The sequence below is a fragment of the Oryctolagus cuniculus genome, chromosome 9 (assembly GCF_051225735.1).
Source record: "Oryctolagus cuniculus isolate XC-2025 breed Fujian yellow rabbit chromosome 9, ASM5122573v1, whole genome shotgun sequence".
Classification (NCBI taxonomy): domain Eukaryota; kingdom Metazoa; phylum Chordata; class Mammalia; order Lagomorpha; family Leporidae; genus Oryctolagus; species Oryctolagus cuniculus.
Genome location: NC_142875.1, coordinates 126,242,753 through 126,264,079, shown reverse-complemented (window position 1 = coordinate 126,264,079; position 21,327 = coordinate 126,242,753). Strand labels below are relative to the sequence as shown.

The 21,327-nt window shown below is 43.4% G+C and overlaps 2 long non-coding RNA genes across 2 annotated transcripts; one reads left to right on the top strand and one right to left on the bottom strand.

Annotated features, from left to right (window-relative positions):
* Window positions 1-682: 682 nt before the first annotated feature.
* Window positions 683-7,626, top strand: LOC127492076 (uncharacterized). The gene is made up of 3 exons (XR_007921068.3): window positions 683-3,274; window positions 4,620-4,698; window positions 5,692-7,626. It is a non-coding gene; the product is annotated as an uncharacterized LOC127492076 (long non-coding RNA).
* An 18-nt stretch (window positions 7,627-7,644) lies between these two features.
* Window positions 7,645-21,159, bottom strand: LOC103348957 (uncharacterized). The gene is made up of 4 exons (XR_007921067.3): window positions 21,019-21,159; window positions 14,990-15,487; window positions 8,646-8,780; window positions 7,645-7,978 (listed from the first exon to the last, which is right to left on the bottom strand). It is a non-coding gene; the product is annotated as an uncharacterized LOC103348957 (long non-coding RNA).
* Between the last annotated feature and the right edge of the window lie 168 nt (window positions 21,160-21,327).

The following is a 21,327-nucleotide window of genomic DNA, read 5'->3' as shown; positions in this document are numbered from 1 at the left end:
GGTGCCGCGGCTCACTTGGCTAATCCTCCACCTGCGGCGCTGGCACCCTGGGTTCTAGTCTCAGTTGGGGCGCTAGGTTCTGTCCCAGTTGCTCCTTTTCCAGTCCAGCTCTCTGCTGTGGCCCCGAAGGCAGTGGAGGATGGCCCAAGTGCTTGGGCCCTGCACCCACATGGGAGACCAGGAGGAAGCACCTGGCTCCTAGCTTTTGATCAGTGCAGTGCACCGGCTGTAGCGGCCATTTTGGGGGAGAACCAATGGAAAAACGAAGACCTTTCTCTCTGTCTCTCTCTCTCTCACTGTCTAACTCTGCCTGTCAAAAAAAAAAAAAAAAGTACATGCTAATTCTATTTTTAGCTTTTTTTTTTTTCAAGAAACATCCATGTAGTTTTCCATAACAGTTACACAAATTTATATTCTCACCAACAGTATACAAGTGTTACTTTTCTCCATATCATTACCAATACTTGTTATCTTTCATCATTTTTATAACGATCATTCTGAGTGATGTGGTTTTTCATTGTGCTTTTAATATGCATCTCCCTAATGTTTAGTTTGTTGAACATTTTTCTGTGTACATGTTAGCTATTAATATATCTTATCTTGAAAATGTCTGCTCAACTTCTTAAGCAGATTACTTGTTTTCTTTCTGTAAAACTGTTTAAGTCTCATATATTTTTGATACTAATATCTTATCAGAGGTATGGCTTGAAGACATTTCCACCAGTCTGTAGACTGACTATCTTTTCACCTTGTTCATTAAGTACTTTTTGTGCAAGAGCTTTTCAAAATTTATTTAAAATTTTTAGAATTTTATTTGAGAGGTGGGAAGTATGGGGTAGGGTGAGCTCTTATCCATTGGTTCACTCCCCAAATACCTGTAATGGCTAGGGACTAAAGCTGAGAGCCAGAACTCAATAAAGGTCTCTCACATGGGTGGCAGAAACCCAACTACTTGCAGCATCCTTGCTGCTTCCTAGGTTCCATTTTAGCAGGAAACTGGAATTAGGAGCTGGATTCAAGTATCCAACCCAGGAACCTCAATGTGAGATGTGGGCATGTTAATCAGCAACTTAACTGCTAGGAAAAATGTTCACCTTAAAATCTTCATACCTTGTTGTAACTGTATTTACCTACTTTTATTTTTGTTGCCTGTGCTTCCCACCATAAAATCTAAAAAACCCTGCCCAGAGCAATGTTGGGTAGATTTCCTGTGTTCTCTTCTAGTAGTTTCATAATTTCAAATTCTCAATTTAATTCTTAATCTATTTTATGTTGATTTTCTAATATGGTGTGAGGTAAGGATCCAATTTCATTCTTTTACATACGAATAGTCAGTTTGCCCAGCATTATTTCTGGGAGAGACTTTTTTTTTCCCATTGCATGGTCTTGAATGCTTTGTCAAAAAGCAGTTAACCATAGGTTTATGGGTTAATTTCTGGGCTCTATATTCTGTTCCATTGGTCTGTGTATGTTCACATCAGCATCATACTCTTTCAATCATTATTACTTTGTAATATGATTTTGAAATGAGGTAACATGATTTCTTTTTACTCACAATTGCCTTGACTGTTTGAGGTTTTATTGTTAATCCTATAAGTACCTCATTTTGTTCAACATTGAAACCATTACCTGTCTCATGCTATGGCAAATATTAAATAAGATAATCTATGTTAAGCCAATATAATAATGCTTGCACATAGTAAGTACTCTATGTTTGTTTATATCAGTATTACTTTGCTTCTCCAGACAGAATGACTGCTTTAGGTTGAAGATCATCTAACCACAGTTTGGTGAAACATTAACTTTAGTGTATACACACACAAAGGCAAGCCAGGAAGAGGTGACAGTTACACCAGTACAGTTGTGAGACCTTAGTAAACACTGATAAAAGAAACACAGCAGCATGTTTCAGTTTTAACAAGTTTATTTGAGCATTTAGCAATTCATGAATTGGGATAGCATTCTGTTGGAATGAGCAGGATGGTTAATTTTAATAATCTGATTGAAGACGCAAGACAAAGAAGACAATTTTGATGGGTTAGAGTGGAAAGTTCCTAGTTATGGATTAGTTGGTGGTTTCTGATTGGTACAGTTTCTAGTTTCAGTTTATTGTGTACATCAGACTTTGATTTGTTCATGTAGGAATTTAACATGCCACAGTGACCAGAGTCTAGTGGCCTCCCCATCAGAATTTTGTTTTGAACAAGGACTTGTCAATAGAAACAGACTGAAAGTGACCAGTTAAAAGAACACTATTGCCAAGGAATGTGTTAGGACTTTGTCAATGAGCCAGAATTACTTGAGTGGTAAGAGTTAGGAAGACAAAACTTATGAGTGTTGTTAAAACGTGCAACAATTCCAGTGACTCATGCTGCACTTATTGCACCGGGGAGTTTAGGGTGTGATGCTCATTCAGGCTCTCATACATACCAGGCTGTCCACTCACAAGAGATGGGGTCTTTATGGACATAACCTGGCTACTCCTTCTTGCAGAGTTGCACAAAGCATGCAAATGGGCTTCAATTTACCTCAGATGGCTTATTCCACACTTTCTCTAACCTCCATGCAGCCTCAAACTCTTCAGCATGATCTTATGTTAAGTCTGCTGTCAATTTGAAGACACTAAATATTTTTCAAACAAGCTCTTTAGTCACATCATCTTCATTCTCAGCTTAGATGTGAGTGCTCTAGAGAAGGACTTTAAGGTTCTGCTCATTAAATTTTAGCTTGCTGAACGTAGCCCATTAGTTCTGTCATTGCGATTACTTTCTATCATTCAACAAATCTGTCATCTACTCTGGTTTGTAGTCCTTGGTATATTGGATAAGCATGTATTCTATGGTATTATCTAAGCTGTTAATAAAAATATTGAAACTGGTAAGATCAAGGACAGAACCCTAATCCAAGATTTTTCAGGTAATTCAGGGAAAAACATTTAAACTTAAATATGAAAATGTGGCTTTGATATTTCATATTCACCAGAATTATTCAAATCCAACGAAGCTGTAACTTTAGACCTATACTTCCTTTGAATCATTAACCTGTATTTTTAAATGACAGAAGTTTTATTAAATCTTTCTATTTTTCTCAAAGCTCCAGTTGAGATATTTTTAGTTAAAATGACAATAACAGGGCTTAATGATGAAATATGTTAAAAAGGGCCAGCTTATCTCAGCAGGTCAAGTCGCTACTTTCAACTCTGGCATCCCATACTGAAGCACTGGTTTGAGTCCCACCGCGCCACTTCTGATCCAGCTTCCTGCTAATGTACCTGGTAAGGCAACAGATGATAGCTCAAATACTTTGGCCCCTGATATCCCTGTGGGAGACCTAGATGGAGCTCCAGGCTCCTGGCTTTAGCCTGGCACAGCCTAGGCTGTTGTGGCTATTTGGGAAGTGATCCAGAAGATGGAATTTCTCTTTGTTTCTCCCTGTCTCTTTGTCATTCTGCATTTCCAATAAATTTTTTAAAAAGGCTTTTAAAAAAATTCTGGCAATGATACCTACTTTGGAACTCCTAGAGTTATGTGCTACATATTAGCATCATAGAGACCTATGACATTTGTTCATGAGATACCACTTAATAATCCATGAAATTGTAAGAGGAGAGCTTAAAGTCTTGCAAAATAAGGTCTGAAAGCACATCATGGTGTCAGAACACTTTCATTTATAGGAACCTAAGTCATATGGGAAATGAAAGGTTCAAGCTTCTGTGATAAGCCTTACTCTGGTTCCACTCCACTGAGCTTGATCAGAATCTCCAGCAATCCAGTGGTTTTTTCCTCATTCCTATCCGAGTACCACAAGAAGCATGATTCTGGAAAAGACAGTAGAGAAACTATAGTTGGATCTGGCCTAAACTGATGTTTAAGGAATGAAACAAAAGAACAATGTTCTTATTTCCTGCTTTTCCTCTCACTCTCAAATTCCTTCTCCTATTAGATAAGAAAAATGAACTATGTTTTGTTTGTTGGCTTGTGAGTGGAGTAGCCAGAGGAGTAGCCATCAGGGAGAGGCATAGTAGGGACAGAGAAAAGAGACTGGCCCTGTGTACCTAAGCCTAGAATGACAACTATGTCTTTCCTCGCCTCTCCCTGTTTGTGCTGGGACTAGGGGATCATGAGAATGTCAAGCCATGATTTCAGTTCCCTGATTACCCAGGGGTTATGTCATCTGCCCCTGCCTCCTGCCCGAGAGCTGACCCTGCCTTAGCAAGACCACCCTCGTTCCAGCCCCAAATCAAATCATCGTCTTTGCTCATCCATGACTTCTCCCACACACTAAATCAGCCAAATGTGTTTAATTACCAGAGATGATTTTGTAATCCAAATGGCTACCACCCTACAGGGACTCCCGCTGAGATCACAATGTTCACTCCTCTCAGAAGTGTGTCCTGATTTTAACCCATGTTGTGTCAGAAGGGAGACGTTCAAGGTTTTCCCATTAGCTCACATTTTATATCTTACGTTGCTGATGGGATGCTTTTGGCAATCGCAGAAATCATGATCATGTTTCCAGACTCTGCTAAACAATAACTTTTTAAAAAAGACTCCCTATCACTTCACCTTTTTTGCCTCTCTGTTTTCCTTCTGGTTTTTTTTTTTTTTTTTTTTTGGCAGATGTTGGTGTTGGGTAAATATCCCTTTCATGGAGGTGTTTATCCGTCAGGTCCCATCAAGAGTGCAAAACCCTGACAAGGTAATGAATTCAGGATTGTGTCTGGCAGTAAGTATGCTCCAGTCCCATGCAGCACATCTGGCAGCAGGTTAACATAAAACACAACAATGGAGTCAGAATGCAACACTCAGAAACCTGAGGGTAAAAAGGAATTAAACAAATGTCCTCACTGTAAATGTCTGAGAACCCAGACCAAGTGTTGACAGAAGAGGAAAGAGGAACAGAAAGCAGCAACTTCAAAACAGTCAAAATAAGGCATATAATTTAAAAAATATTTTAAATACAGCAATAAGAGGTTTTCAGATTGAAATTCGTCCAAAAAAAAAAAAGTGTTTTGAGACTCTTGCCTTGCAAGTGTTCTGATGAAGGCAGAGGTAAGGAAGTGCCCACAGCAAAGCATGGTCCTGGTACGTCCAGGGTGGCCTCACACTGCTGCACCTCTAGAGTGTCTCTGTCTCTGCATGCCAAGGCCTGATCATGAAAGAAATGCAGGGTTGCTAGTTGTATCATTTCAATTAGGTTTGGAAAATATCCTAATGAATTTTAAAATGAAAAGTCAAATTGAGAACAATATCCTTAGTCATACTGTCTGCTCATTTAACATGGGTTAAAAACATGGGGGGAGGTAGGAGAAATAATATCTTGTTTGTGCAGAAGAATTTGGTACACACAAAAGCAAAGGATAACCTTATGGAGAAGAAACTAAAGATTGCTTTGTTGGGCCAGCGTTATGGCACAGTGGGTTCAGCTGCCCCTTGAGGTGCTGGGTGCTTTTTAGGAAAAACACAGATTCTTTCTACCCATTTGAACATCTTCAGAGAATAGCATCTTGTTCACTTCATAAGAAGAAAAGGAATTGCTTTCTCTGTTGACTGTGCAGGCCTCAGATCCAGCAATCACACACAAAGATGCAACTGGTCAAACTTGAGAACCATTTTATTCTCCGTACTGTTATGTAATAGTAGAAGGCATGTTAGCTGAAGTTATTAACAGTAGCTTTTTGTTTGCCAACAGCAAAGCAACTACATTAAAAAATGGCGAGAGGTCCTTCAGTGGTGCAGCGGACCTGGAGGAGTCCATGTGTTCCTTGGATGCCTTCTCAGCTGCTAGTTGTACCTCCTCCTCACCCAATGTGAAAGACATAGCCTGGTTAGTAAATAAACATTTGCTTAATGACCAAATAACAGGGTGGAAAGCAGACATTAAAAAAAAGCACACACCTTCCTTGAAGACATGAGTTAAGGAAATCAAAGGCAAAATGTCCAGAGGAAGAAAATTTGGCTATCTGGTTAAGTGCTCCAGAGGTCTTATGACATTGTCTACTGAAAGGACAATCCCCAGGAGCCACCATGCACTCATGCTAATGAGTCACCAGTACAAAGGCCAAGACTCTGAAGACCACAGTGGACAGGGTTCGTGGTGAACACAGGTTACAAAGGGACGCCCACATCTGAGCACAGGCACTGAATTGAGAAGGCAGAGAAGGTGGACCTGCTAGCAGTCTTTGAATAAAGGAGCAAGGGCACGGCATGGAGAAACTGACCTCAAGGGCAGAAGGCGACTCATTTGGAAACACTCTTCCAAGCACAATAATACAGCTGGTGAGACTGAAGGAGGCTTTGGAGAACAGCAAAACTTTTGCTGCTGTCTTCTTCCAAAGCCTTGTAAACTCTGACCCTAGTGTTGGGCCAGTGCACGGGCAGGGGTCCTTTAACAGGCAGGACTGTATGAGTTTGAGTTTCAGATAATGCTCTTGAGGAACAACTGTAATAAAATCCCTCTACCAAAGGGATGATAGTATAACACTGGAAGAAATAATGGTAGAATGATTGTTAATGCACAAGAAGCAGCAGAGGGCTTGAAGCCACAACTGCCCACACCAAGAGGCCATTATTCCACTCCAGTCCTCCTGTGGGTTCCCACCGTTCTCCAAATAAAGTTGGAACTCTTTGCCATGATAAACAAAATCCTAAGCAGTGACCCTTTCCTTCCTCACCAATGCTGTCTTCCTGTTCCCATTACTACTCTTTGTGCTCCAGCCACCAGGATCATCTTGCTTTTTCCCAGGCACAGCAAACTTAGTCCAGCCTGTGGCCTTTGCACTGGCTCTTGTTGCTCCTCACTGGATCTTCCCTGCCTTCCCCTTTCCTTTCATGTGGGTTTCTGCTTAAATATAACTTCCTTAAAGAGATGTTTCCTGTTCCTCATCATGCTAAATAATTTCCTACTCCTAGCCCCACCCTTGGAATCTTCTATTGTGTCATTTTCATTCAGCATATTCATCTCTACCTCATTGTGTGTCTGCTTATTTACTGTTTGCTACCTAAAGCAATACCCATGAGGAGTTTTGTGGTTTTTTTTTTAATGCTAAATACCCAGCCCCAGAACTATTATGCATTGGTTATAGTGATTTCTCAGTAAATATTTGTTGAATCCATGATTGAATGCAATCCAGAAAGAGACAATGGGCAGATTAAGCTCTAAACCACAGAGCTAATGTCAGCAGCCAAAGAGAATGATATGAAACACGAGTGGGAGCGAAAGGGGGCAGCATGAGTGGAGGGAGGTCTGGGTATCCCCACAGCCTGGGCCAGAAACATAAGAGCTGCCCAGGGGAAAAGAAATGAAAGCTGTGGGAGTGGAAATCCTTGTGACTCATTTCAAGAATGAAAAAGAGAACCCACCATCTGGTGATCATGAGAACAACTTTAGGAAAAGCAACCCTGCTTAGGGAGTTCCGGGCCCTGGGAGGGAGAATTCAGTTGTGTTCAGCCTCTTCTCTTCTGTCTCTTCTGAAGATAGAGGCTGGATCAGGATTAAGCTTACTGGTTAACAATAAATAGCTTTACTATGTTATGTGCTGAGATGCCCATGGGCAGGGACACATGATCTTCACAACCAAATCTCCAAATCATAACACTTGTTTTTACTACTACTACTACTACTACTACTACTACTACTACTACTGCTACTACTACTACTGTACCGGTGAATGGCAGGGTTCTTGTCTTCGCACAAGAAAGAATTCAGGCATGAGACAGAGTAGTGGAAAGTAAAGTAACAAAGTTTATTAGGGAAAGGACATCCATAAGAACAGATGGGCACCTCTCCAGACAGAACCTGAGAGAAAGTGCTCAGTCACTGGGACTCAGGGGAGGAGCGAGGTTACATGGTTGAGTGGAGAGATTACACCTGGGCAGGCACACGGGTGACTCAGCATAGAGGCAGAGGGCTGAGCGCGCAGTCCAGTTGAGGCCGGGGGTTTTTAAGGAGATATGTCTTTGTCTTCATACATCTCCTCCTGAAACAAAGGATTTTATGGATGTAAATATTAAGAAGCTCCTATCTGAGTTTTCCCCCTGAAGGTATCAGACAGGAGGAAGCTTAGCTGGCGCCGTCCTGAGTTTAGAGGAAGGGTGAGCAAGACACCCTGGAGAATCGGGATCTGGAGCAGGGTATTTGAAATGCAGATACTGGGCTGCATCTGCGAGATTGTGGAAGATTGTCAGGCAGAAGGGACAGGGACCCCCACCTGTCAGGTTACTGGGTAGAAGGGGACAGGGCAGGATGCAAATACTGGGCTGCCCCTGAAATGTTATCAGGATGACTTTGAGATGCAGATGCATATGCTGGACATAGATGTCTTTTCTTTAGGCCTTTGTCACACACACATAAGCTCATATCTGACTTCCTATCTAACACTACTACTACCACCACCACCACCACCACCACCACCACCATCACCACCACTGCTTCTAGTATACTTCTGCCACACAGTTCAGCACCATGATTTGAAGGTGCTTGCACTAATGTGATTCTATATCAAGCTGAATGATGGAAAATGCTCTAATAAGGCTCTGAAATCCACAGGTAAAACATCAAACATGATAACTTGATCACTGTAAAATTAATTTTTCTAAGGACTAACAAGCCCTTCCAAGTCATATGGAGATATCTGAAAGTCTTACCAGCTTGTGGAGTCACCTTTGGACATCCTCTTCAGTACAGCAGAGGAAGGATGGAACTCCTAGATGCTGTTTATCAAATGATCTTCTTCGGTAAACCTGGGGATCTGGCCCAAACAAGTCTGAAAGTAAAGTCATCTGACACCAGAATTTGAGAAATAAACAACCATGCTCAAATCTCTTTTCTCTATGACACAAAGTGATAATAAAACTAATATAAAAGGGAACTGGGAATGTATATTTCTAACATATATTTTCCAGTAAATGAGAGAATGTTTGCTGAAAAAAAGATTGAATACATAGAGATAGTATCTTATGATCAAATTCTGGTTTTAGAAATAAGCTTTCAACTTTGGAACGTTTACAGGTAAGTTTGTTTATCTAAAGTGGATCATGCCCAGTGAATTTCCCAAAGTTACAACAACACTAACTCATTTAGTACCAGGCATGACTAACTCATATCAGTTTAATAAGTCTTGGCAGTGTTTAAGTGGAAGAGATGGAAGGAGATAGTATCACAGTTTATAAACAGAAAAGGGAACGATAATGTGCATGTATTCATTCACACTTGAGAATGCCAAGTTAAGTTATAGTATTGATCTCCATGATACTTAACTAACAGACCCAAGTCTTGGGTTTTATTCATCAGCACAACTGAGGTAAAGCTTCTGCAAGTACAGGTGTGTGTGGCAGAAGTGTACACATGCCCACATTGTCAGATTCCTGCTCTGCCCATGCAGGTGAGGTGTGCAAGATGGGAAATATTTTGGATCTTCTCGACCTTTGGAGGATACAGGCCCGGGAAAAGACCTCCACCACCAGAACATAAGAGCCCCAGACATGAACTCAAAATAAACATTAGTGTTTTATCCAGAACTGTGATTTCTACTTTCAGAGGAATACAAATGCCTGGGTTTGTCTCAACTCTTCTGACACCTGCAGCTAGAGCTGCTGATTCCTCATTATAATGGCAGATGTGATGAAATAGTCTTCTGTAAAATACATGATTTGCAGAAATGAAGAATTCTAAAATTGTGACAGGGAGAATCCAAGATGAGCTTAGAGTGTCTTGTAGCAAATATAAGCAAGGAATTGCTTAACACACACACACACATAAAAAGGAAAGTTTGGTATTGGCCAGTCTATATTCTTTTTTTTTTTTTTTTAATTTGACAGGTAGAGTTACAGACAATGAGAGAGAGAGACAGAGAGAAAGGTCTTCCTTCCGTTGGTTCACCCCCCAGATGGCTGCCACGGCCGGTGCGCTGCACCGATCTGAAGCCAGGAGCCAGGTGCTTCTTCCTGGTCTCCCATGTGGGTGCAGGGCCCAAGCACTTAGGCCATCCTCCACTGCCCTCCCGGGCCACAGCAGAGAGCTGGACTGGAAGAGGAGCAATTGGGACTAGAACCGGTGTCCATATGGGATGCTGGTGCCACAGAAAGAGGATTTACCTAGTGTGCCACGGCGCCGGCCCCCAGTCCATATTCTTAATAAGTATCTAGGGTAATCCTGAAGTCATTGACTCTGAACCATATTTTGAAAGTGCTGCCCTACAACCACCACACTAAATTGTTGCCTTTGAATAGGCAGATAAGGGGCATGAGTTATTTTTAAACTAAGACTGGCTACATTATGAGCAGCTTCTAAGGTAACTGAGGTGACATGAGGCATTTGTGATGTTGCTTAGGTTACCAGACTACTGAGTTTTCTTCTAGATAAAGAATATGCTACTGGGATTGGTGCTGTGGCATAGCAGGTAAAGCCGTCGCCTGCAGTGCTGGCATGCCATATGGGTAGCAATTCAAGAACCGACTGCGCCACTTCCGATCCAGCTCTCTGCTGTGGCCTGTGAAAGCAGTCGAAGATGGCCCAAATCCTTGGGCCCCTGCACCCACGTGGGAGACCCAGAAGAAGCTCCTGGCTCCTGGCTTTGAGGCGGCACAGCTCTGGCCTTTGCGGACCTCTGGGGAGTGAACCAGCAGATGGAAGACCTCTCTCTCTTTCTGCCTCTCTGTAACTCTGCCTTTCAAATAAATAAATCTTTTTTTTTTTTTAAAAAAAAAGAATATCCCACCAAGATGATCATGTAGGCCACAGGGCAAGGCTTTTGTTCCAGTGGCTTCTATAGGATCGTGGCCCAAATCACTCCAACAGCTATAAATGCACCCTGTAAGGCAAAGGCAGGAAGTGAACATGCCCAGGCTTTGTTTCCTTCCTTTGTTGAAATTCCTTTTGTGCTTGTTCTGGTATTCTCCTTTTTCATGACCTATTACTTTATTTTAGAGAAGCATGTCTATTAGAAATCTTTTGATAAAAAAATGAATGAGAATTGACAAACTTCTTAGTTTGAAAATCATTTTTCTTAGTCACCCATTTAATAGTTGAAGCATTAAATATTTTATGTTGAAATTATTTAAAACACTCCATACTGTATTTAAAACTTATTTCTGTATATTTGAGGGGCAGACAGAGAGAGAGCTACCATCTGTTGGTACACTCCCTAAATGCTTACAATAGGTTGTGCTAGGCTGGGGCCATGCTGGGGCCACTGAGAGCCAGGAATTTAATCCAGCTCTCCCATGTAGGTGGGTGGCATTTACCCAATTACCATCTGCCTTCTAGGCAAGCTGGAGTGTAGATTAGAGCAAAAAGTCAAACTAGGCACTCTGATTTGGGATATAGGCATCTTAATTATCTTAACAGGGCAAATGCTCACTCCCATTCACAATTTTTAATGGATTTCTTCACTATCTCCCATGTATCCATTTTGTTAGACTATAAACCATGCTTAGTTTCTCTTTTTCAAAGACGTAATTCCTGCCCCCCCCCCATTGTATTTAGGATCTTCTCTTTATCCAAGGTATCCTATGTTTTGTGTTGTTATTATACCTGGGTGTTGGTCTTTTTTGCTCATCTAGCTGGAATCTCATTTTCTTTTGTTCCAAGAAATTTTCTTCCATTATTTCTTTAAAGATTTCCTTTGTATGGGGCTGGCGCCGTGGCTCACTTGGTTAATCCTCCGCCTGCGGCACCGGCATCCCATATGGGCACCGGGTTCTAGTCTCTGTTGCTCCTCTTCCTGTCCAGCTCTCTGCTGTGGCCCGGGAAGGCAGTGAAGGATGGCCCAGGTGCTTGGGCCCTGCACCCACATGGGAGACCAGGAAGAAGCACCTGGCTCCTGGCTTCGGATCCGTGCAGCGCCAGCCGTGGCGGCTATTTGGGGGGTGAACCAACTGAAGGAAGACCTTTCACTCTGTCTCTCTCTCTGTCTATAACTCTACCTGTCAAATAAATAATAAAAAATTAAAAAATTAAAGATTTCCTCTGTTTTCTCTGACCTTTTAGGATTAATAGTCATTAGATGTTAGGCCACTTGAATTAATAATGAGGGTTCTTAACATCATATCTCATGTGGCTTATCGGGTTATCTGCTAATAAGGAGTTCACGTATGTTCAGGTTTTAAAATCTTGTTAGATTTTCAGACTTTTTAGAAATTCATGACCTGGGAAATAGTCCAGCAACTCCTACCCATAGTTCAGCTTTTCTTAATGTGCATCTACCTTGAATTTTTTAAAAAGATTTATTTATTTATTTGAAAGAGTTATACAGAAAGAGAAGGAGAGGCAGAGAGAGAGGTCTTCCATCCGCTGGTTCACTCCCCAATTGGCCGCAATGGCTGGAGCTGCGCTGATCAGGAGCCAGGTGCTTCTTTTGGGTCTCCCACGTGGGTGCAGGGGCCCAAGGACTTGGGCCATGCTCTACTGCTTCCCCTGGCCATAGCAGAGAGCTGGATCAGAAATGGAGCAGCCGGGACTCAAAACCGGCACCCATATGGGATGCTGGCACTGCAGGCAGTGGCTTTACCCGCTATGCCACAGCACTGGCTCCGAATATTTTTTTTTTTTTAATTTAAGCTGAAAAACTGATGTTGAGGAGAAAAAGAGAATGCTTGCTTTTGTGATCTCAGTGGAGGGCACTTCCAGAGCAATTTTATTGTTATGGCTTGTCTGGGTGTAATCTCTGTCTCAAATCAGTTTTGTTTTTTTTTTTTTTTTTTTTGACAGGCAGAGTGGACAGTGAGAGAGAGAGACAAAGGTCTTCCTTTGCCGTTGGCTCATCGTCCAATCCGCGGCCAGCGCGCTGTGGCCGGCGCACCGCGCTGATCCGAAGGCAGGAGCCAGGTGCTTCTCCTGGTCTCCTATTGGGTGCAGGGCCCAAGCACTTGGGCCATCCTCCACTGCCTTCCAGGGCCACAGCAGAGAGCTGGCCTGGAAGAGGGGCAACCGGGAAAGAATCCGGTGCCCCGACCGGGACCAGAACCCAGTGTGCCGGTGCCGCGAGGCAGAGGATTAGCCTATTGAGCTGTGGCACCGGCCTGAAATCAGTTTTCTGATAACTAGGTGGTGACTGATTCTGTGTCAAAGCCATGCCTAGAATGATCCTAGTATGTTGCTTAATCCTTTATGTCTATGATTTGGTAACTCTTATCAGGTGCAAGTCATGGTTTGTCAAATAATATCTTCTTGGACTAGGAAGCTGGTTAGAAATTAGACCACAGTGCAATCATCTAAGCAGCAGTTTTAAAGGTGATGGTTCCAAAGCAGAAAAACAGATCTTTACATATTAGACAACTCTGGAGTCAGGGATTTGAAACACATGTGAATAGTGGAATTGGCTTCCCAGCATAATGTTTTATTTCAATTTCTTGATAATTTTTACCTGTAGTATAGACTTCACATTCTTCATCTATTATGTTTAGCCTCGCTTGAATTTGCATTCAAACCTCATTATTTTAGTCTTCTTGGGAAATTGTGGGATATTAAACCATATTAAATGGAATTGGCTTTATTAGCTTACCGAAGGGTTCTTCAAAATGTTCATGGAAAAATTCATTTTATGAAAAAATTTGTTGGGATTTCAATATTTTCTTTTACCTTTTAGTTCCATTTGCAACATAATTTGGAAGTACCCTTGTACATCAAAAGATGCAATTACTAATCTTTTTAAACCTGTCATTCTCAATCACTGCCACACCTAAACCCATTTTTCTTTTTTTTTTTTACATGTTTATTGAAATGCAGAGTTACAAAGAGGCTGTGTGTGTTTGTGTGTGTGTGAGAGAGAGAGAGAGAGGCAGAGAGATCTTCCATCTACTGATTCACTCCACAAATGGCTGCACAGCTGGGCTGCGACTGGGCTAAGATGCAGCCAGGAACCTGGAATTCCATCCAGGTCTCCCACAAGGATGGCAGGGACCCAAGGACTTAGGTCACCTTCAACTGGTTTCCAGGAGCAACATCAGCAGGGAGCTGGATCGGAAGTAGAGCAGCTGGGACAAGAACTGGCAGCCATTTGGGATGCCAGAGACACGGACAGTGGCTGAATCTGCTATGGCAGAAGGTTCACGCCAACCATGTTTTTTCTTGTCTCTTTGGTTCCTTTCTTCCTAAACATTCACTGTTTTAGTTCTTCTTCAGGCCTAAGTAGCAACAACACTCTCTAAAAGGCCGGAAACATTCATTTCTGCCACAAAGATAATCAGTAATATCTGCTTTATCATTTATGTTTTCAAGTCATTTCATTATTTTTGTCTTGCAATACAGCTTACTGGGACTAGCATAGGCTTGTTAGTCAAACAGGCTTGGATTCAGTTCATGAATCTGCCACTTGTGGTGGCTCTGAGACCTTGAGTGAGCTAATTAGTGTTTCTGAGCTGAACCCTGTGGTATGAGTGCATATGCTAATATCACACAATTGTTAGGACTATTGTATAATGAAAAGAATCTCATCTTACTAGTGTTACTAGTATAAGTTTGATAAAATCTATTAGGTTAAGTATTCAGACTTCAGTGTGCACCAAAATTGCTTTTAAAAACATAAATGACCAGCTATCAAGAAAAAAAAAAATAACAAGGCATGATAACAAACTCCCTCGCAGTTTTAAGATTTTAATGGAACCATTAATAAAGAAACTGGTTAAGTGTCAAAACTCGTTCGTGGGAGAATCCCCCCAAAGTTCACATACAGATCAAGGCTACTGAAATACTGTGCAAACAGAGACCAGGTACAACGGAAGCACTTAATCCTCAGCACCACCGTTCAGATTCCACGCCGGCAAATGGACGCTCAGGAAGAGCACCTTTCAAACGGCATTCGGATTCTCTTCAGCCCAGAAGCGTCAACATAAAAATTAAAATCACCTCAGAGAAACGCCGCCAGGTACAACAAACAATGCAGACACCTGTGGCTCCACACACACCCAGCAGCAAGCACTCCGCAAAGTCAGGACCACGCTTCCTCCCACACGCCTGCGAATCCAAAGGCAGCTTCGCGACTCCCTCTCACCTCAGGAAGCCTCGAACCCGCCAGCGAGCCACGCGCCTCTGTTCCGTTCGCTCGCTCACAGGTTCTCGCGGGACCAGCTGAGGCGCCGGGGCCGCGGCGCGCATGCGTACTCGGCCCCCGAGACCCTGACGCGCACCTCGTGGAGGCGTGTGTGGCGCCGAGGCCCGCGTCGAGGAACACCGAGGTGCGTGCGCTGTCCCCGCCAGCCGCCGGGACTCTCCGGGTTCTGGACTTCGGGGTGACAGTCGGGGCTTGCCCCTGCGGCCGGGGAGCCCTCGCGCGGGTCACGCGGCTGGCGGTCGCTTCCGGAAGCCTGCAGGTGGCGGCGCCGTCGCGGGTTTCTTGGACTTGGTTTTCCCACGTGGGGCCTGAGCCATTAGGAGGTTCGCGGCGCGTCCTGCGTGGGAGGCCGAAGCTCGGGGCTGCGGTGAGGGGAGTGGCGACGCGGGAAGCTGCAGGTGAGTTGGGCCGCGTTGCCCTCTGGCAGCACAGCGTGTACTGTTGAAGGCATCGATGATGGATTGCCTCAGCGGCTCTACCCCGGAGTTAAGTCCCGAGCCTTGGAAGCAGGCCCGGTTACATTCAGTCGCCCCTCGTTTGCGTGGAGCGTTGGTCCCGAACCCCTCTGCGATACCAGAGCCCGAGGGCGCTCATCACCTGCCTGTAAAATGGCGCGCTGCGTGCATGAAAGCTATGCACATCCTCCCGTGCCCTTTAAATCATTCCTGGGTTGCTTACAACACTTAGTGCATTGTAGAAGTCGTTGTCTTGTCTAGGCCGAAACGACACGAAAAACGGTCTGTGTTCAGTACAAATGCAGTGTTTGTTTCTGAATACTTTTTTTGTCTAGAGTGGTTGATGTTCCTAATAGAGAACCCAGGACCTACTGCGAGTGTGTTTTGACAGTGAAATATGTCTCTTGGCATTTGTACAGGATATGGTTCTTTGTTTACACAGTGGGTATATAACACTTTAAAGGAAATGTGGCATTCAATATTTTGTGGTAATGTTTATAGTCGTTGTAATTTCCTAACCGATCAAAAAAAGTGTAATCTCTGTGGATAAATTTTAGGGAGTGATCAGTTTTATTGGCTTGCAATATTTACATTTTTTGTTATTATTTTTTGCCCTAATATACTGGCTAGTACACTAATTGAACTGAAGTGTAGAAAATGGAGATGGATGGGGGTGGTGATTCACAATGTGAACGTACTTCATGTTACTGAGGTATACAATTAAAAATGGTTAAGACAGTGAAAAAAAAATAAAAATGGTTGAAACCTAGAAATTTTAGGCCTAGACTTCAGTGTATTTTAAAGTTCCCTAGGTGGTTCTAGATCTTCATTTTATTAAATTTTTATTTATTTATTTGAGAGACAGAGAGGAGAGACAGGGATCTCTCATCTGCTTATTCACTCCTCAAATGGCTGCAAAAATTGGGACTCGGCCAGGTGAAGCCAGGAACCTGGAACTCATTCCAGGTCTCTCATATGGGTAGCTGGAGCCATCCACTGCTTCCTCCCAGAGTGTACATTGCAGGAAGCTGGGATTGGGAGCAGAGCCAGGACTTGAACCCAGGCATTCCAGTGTAGGAGGTGAACATCTTCCGCAGTCTTTAACTGCTGGGTCAAACACCCATCTCAACCCAGGTAGTTCAGATATGTAGCCAGCATTGAATACTGCTGGGTGAGATCTCAGTGCATGCTAATGATCATGATTCTAGGGTGAGAATAACAACTTCTTTCCACAAAACACGAAGTGGTAACAGTTCTTTGATCACAAGGAGGACAATGCGAAGTAATGGGCTACAGAAGTAATGCATTATTCTCACCTCTGCTGATGGTTCTTGGTGCTCGAAAAGACCAAGTCCCATGTGGTGTTCCTTCTTTACTTTGCACCAACAAAGACCTCTGGCTAGATTTTACAGTTCCGGTGGAGACTGTAGAATCCAGTGTTCTTAATGCTAGCAAGATGTAAAAGCTAGATATTTTTCAGGAGTTATTTCTTGGAAATAGACACCACTGTAGTTATATATGACATTTTATGTGAATTAAGGGAGAAAACACCTTAAAGATAAGCAAACTTGTTACATGTAAATTTACAGATACAGCACACATAAATTTCTAAAATTTTATTTATAAAACTTAAAAAGGGAAATAAACTTGAATACATGTATTAAAGAAATTTTGAAGTTGTCTTGAGCCAAGCACGAGTCAAAAGATTTCTATATTCTTATTTGTATGAGTCTGCACATTGATGGTTTTTGCTTTCAATCTGAGAAAAAAAAAATAACCTCATAAATCTCATCACGGTTTGTCACCAGTATTAGAGGATCCATAGTTAAATTATTCCATATTTAAAAGGTGGCTCTGGAAAGTAAGTCGGAGCAAACATTTGAACATGCTAACAAAACCAGAACAGGAGTAAGGCCACCAGGGAGGACTAAAGGTTCGATTTCTTTTGTAGCTTGTCCAGAGGTCTGAACGCAAGAAGTACTGTACAGTCCTCTGTCAAAGGTAAATACATTATTATTTTTATTATTACCAATAGTATTCAATTTATTCATTGCCCTGGGATAGACTCTATAAACAACTAAAAATAACCACTTAAAAGAATTGCTGCGATGTTTGGAAATGTAACATAGAAAATTTGCAATGGAATATTTGGGCCAGGACACACAGAAAAGCTTATATCAAAGGCATATGGTATATCCTCCTAGGTTTTCCCCTAAAGTGTGATCGATATGTAGCATTGAGTATTTTGTTCTTGGGGTGGGCATTTTAACTTAACGATACCTGCATCTCCAGTCAAAGTGCAGGGACTCATGTTCTGGCTCTACTCCCAATTCCATCTTCCTGATTCATGTATATCCTAGGAGGCTCAAGTACTTGGGTCACTGCCACCCACATGGGAGACCTGGATTGGTTTCCAGGTTCTTGGCTTTGGCCTAGTCCTGTCTGGCTGTCTCGTGCATTCGGAGGTGAGCCAGCTCTCTATCTTCCTGTGTCTCTTTCCCTGCCTTTCAAGTAAAGTGAAAATGAAAAAAAATAATAATAAAATGAAATAAAATGTGTATCCTAAAAAGTAAATGATAAATATACTTTTGCATGGATTAAAATAACAGACATAGGAGAGTGAAAAGAAACACATAGATTAACCCAGAATGAAAGGTTATGAGCAGGGCTGTGTCACTACAGGTGCGAGCAGGCGGTGTGTTTCCCTTTGCTCTCACATCACGGTGATCCTCTGCGTTTCTACCCCAAGTGCCTGCTCCTCAAAGCTCCTCTCCCCTGTCCACTGCACACTATTTATTGGCAGAGGAGGAGTGGTTCAGTACCACCTCTGAGTACCCCCTCAGAGAACAGCACCTCCTGTGGGTTTCCCTGGTCATTTCACACATCCCTGTCATTCTGCATCTCCCTGCGGAGGCAAAGCCCCCATCCCTGAGGTCTGGGAACCCCTATGGATATCTCAGGTATGTTCACAGCGGAGTCCTCTGAATCACCACTTGATGGTCTGCTTTCTCCTCCAACCCCAGGTGTGTATTTCAGACACTGTCCTTGGGCACTGCTGTGGAGTGCCCCTCTGCCTGATTCTCTCTCTCTCTACTGCACTCTGTTGACATCTCTGTCCATGGGGCTTTTTCCAATGCCTAATCCTTAACAGGTGCTCAATTAGTATTGATCGTTTGGGAGGGACAGTTCAGTCCTCTACTGAGCTCCTCATCTGTATCCTGGCTGGCTGGTTCCCAGGTCATCAGACACACACATGTCTGACCCAGCTCAGTGAGGACAATTTGGGCCCTCACCGAGCCTCTGTTCCATCAGGAGGAAAGACAGATTCTGAAGAGGTTGTTACTACTAAAACTGCTCTTTATAGAGAGCCCCAACAAGCTTCTCTGGCTCTCAGGTGATGTGGTCAGATGGGACTTAGCAGGACTGCCAACTCCTCTGCTGAGGCCTGCCCTGGAGGACCCTAGCGCCTTCTTGCTACAACTGCACCTAATGGAACACCAAGAAGGTGATATTTTTCCCAGTAAAAATCAGCTGGTTTCACCTTTGTCCGGAAATCTCTAGTCTTAGGGATATGAATTCAGATGTCAGTGCATTCTTACTGTTTGAGTTCATTTTTTTTTTTATTTTAGGAAAGAGATTATATAATGAGAACCAAACTGTGTACCATGAAATTAACTATAGCATTTGATTTGACCGTTACAGTCCATTTGCAAAATTAAACTTTTTTAAATGAGGGAATTGAGGCTGAGCTAGGTAGGTAGTCAGGTAGCTAAAAAGGAACACAGTTAATGAGTGGTCTAGGCTGGATTAAAATTCACATGTGGCCACCTCCATATCATGTCAGTCTTGTGACAAGTGTAGATATGGGCCCAAAAGCCTTCTTGTCAGTGCCTACACTCATCCTAAATCACTGAAGAATCACTGACCCTAGGCTTATGTGGTTTACATGCGGGCAGTAGGTGGTGTCATTTAGATCTGTTCCTGTATAAGCAAAATCAGAGGCAGCTTGGGTTAAGTTGTTGCTTGGGATGCCCACATCTCGTATTCGAGTGCCTGGTTCGAGTCCTAGGTGCTGCATACTTCCAATCCAGTGTTCTGCTAATGTTCCTGGGAGGTAAAAAATGATGGCCCAAGTTCCTGAGACAACTGCCACCTACATGGGAGATGTAGATGGAATTCACAGCTGCTGGCTTCAGCCTGGTCTAGTCTGTGATGTTGTGCCCATCTGAGAGGTGAACCAGTAGATGGACTCTCTCCCCCTCTGTCTCTCCCTCTCTCCCTGTCACTGCCTTTCAAATAAAGAAAGAAACTTTTTAAAAAATGTTCAGTTACACATGGGTGTAAGATATGCCACCCAATTGCTCAGCAGGGTCCCAGCTGTGGGCTGCAGTCCATGGTGTTGTTAACTGTCCCTACTAGACTGTCAGCAACAAGCTCAAAAATAGTCTGGGCCCTGTGAATGGTGCTGACAGGAGAATGTTCTGCCATTGCCAGAGGGAGGCCATGCCAACCCAAGCCACCGTTCTTGCAGCTCAGTGATGAGACGCGCCTGGGAATCTGTCCCCACCCAGAGCTGCCTCTGCTGACAACCTATTTCTGTTGAGAGGCTGCAGAGAAGCCACCCACTGTCCCCACTCCTGGGAGACCATCCAAGCCCACCGTTGGGCGCCCCAGACACCATGTAGCCTGGGGAGACCTGGCTCCCGTCACCATTCCCAGGGTGAGTCACATTTGTGAGGATAGAGTTTGTTGATCTTTCAGGAAACTCTTCATGAGAATGAATAACAAATTCCCCAATGAAAAACTGGTTGGATTAGAGACACTGAAACTTGAGGCTTGAGGAGCCTTCAGCAGAGACTTTGAGCTCTGACTGGTTCCGCGGCTGTATCACCAGGACAGGCCAAGTTCTGTGTTATCGTTTGCCGTTGGCTTTGGGACATCTGGCCAACAGCTGTTTACAGGAAAGACACTCGTTCAACCTTTGGGGTCATCATCATCACTGAGAAATGGTCTCTTTTTCCCTTGGAGCGGATTGGATCGCTCCGGCATCTCTACCTTCTACGTCTATTTTTTGAGATGTAACCTAATTCCCTCTTGGAATTTCAAGAAATTTCTCCAAGGCTCTCTCCTTGCTCTTTATTTCCAAGCACTTTGCTGGGAGTTGGGTTTCCACAGCTTTGCCTTGTGGTCCCCAGACTCCTGTTCATCAGCTGCGCCAGCAGGCGGTTCGGGCCATCCTTTCATCGTTTCATTCCTGCTTGGGGCTGGTCTTGCCGTTTTCTAAATGTTCCCTTCACGTCCCCACCACCCAAACACTTCACTCTTCACTCCCACACACAAACACCCTTGGCAGTGTTTACACAGAATAAGCTACCTTTCTCCAGGGCTTAAGAAAGTCTCTAGGAAAAACTTAGTCATCTGTGGAGGCTTCTTTTAAACTCTATCGTTCTGCTGAATTTCCAGGTAATGACTGCAGACTGCAAAACTTGTGGCCCACGAGTGGCCTCAGATCACCTTCTCCACGAAGGCCAAGGACATTCCCGTGGCACCAGGCAGTTTCCGAGGGTGGGAGGTTATTGCTAGTCCCTCCCTTTCTGAAAATATGCCACAAAGTGCTGCTTGTGCCCCAGGCTTGGTGTGGAGGCCGAGTGACATGGCGTGTCAATGTGTATTGAGAAAGACAAGGTTATTACTCAGCCCAGCACAGTGCTGGCCTCTCTTCCATTGGTTTTATATGTCTTTGATGTGAAATGTTTTGGAATTCCTTTCAAGTCATCATTTGCATGCTCAAATACTTCCACTCCCTTAGGTGGCCTTATAGAG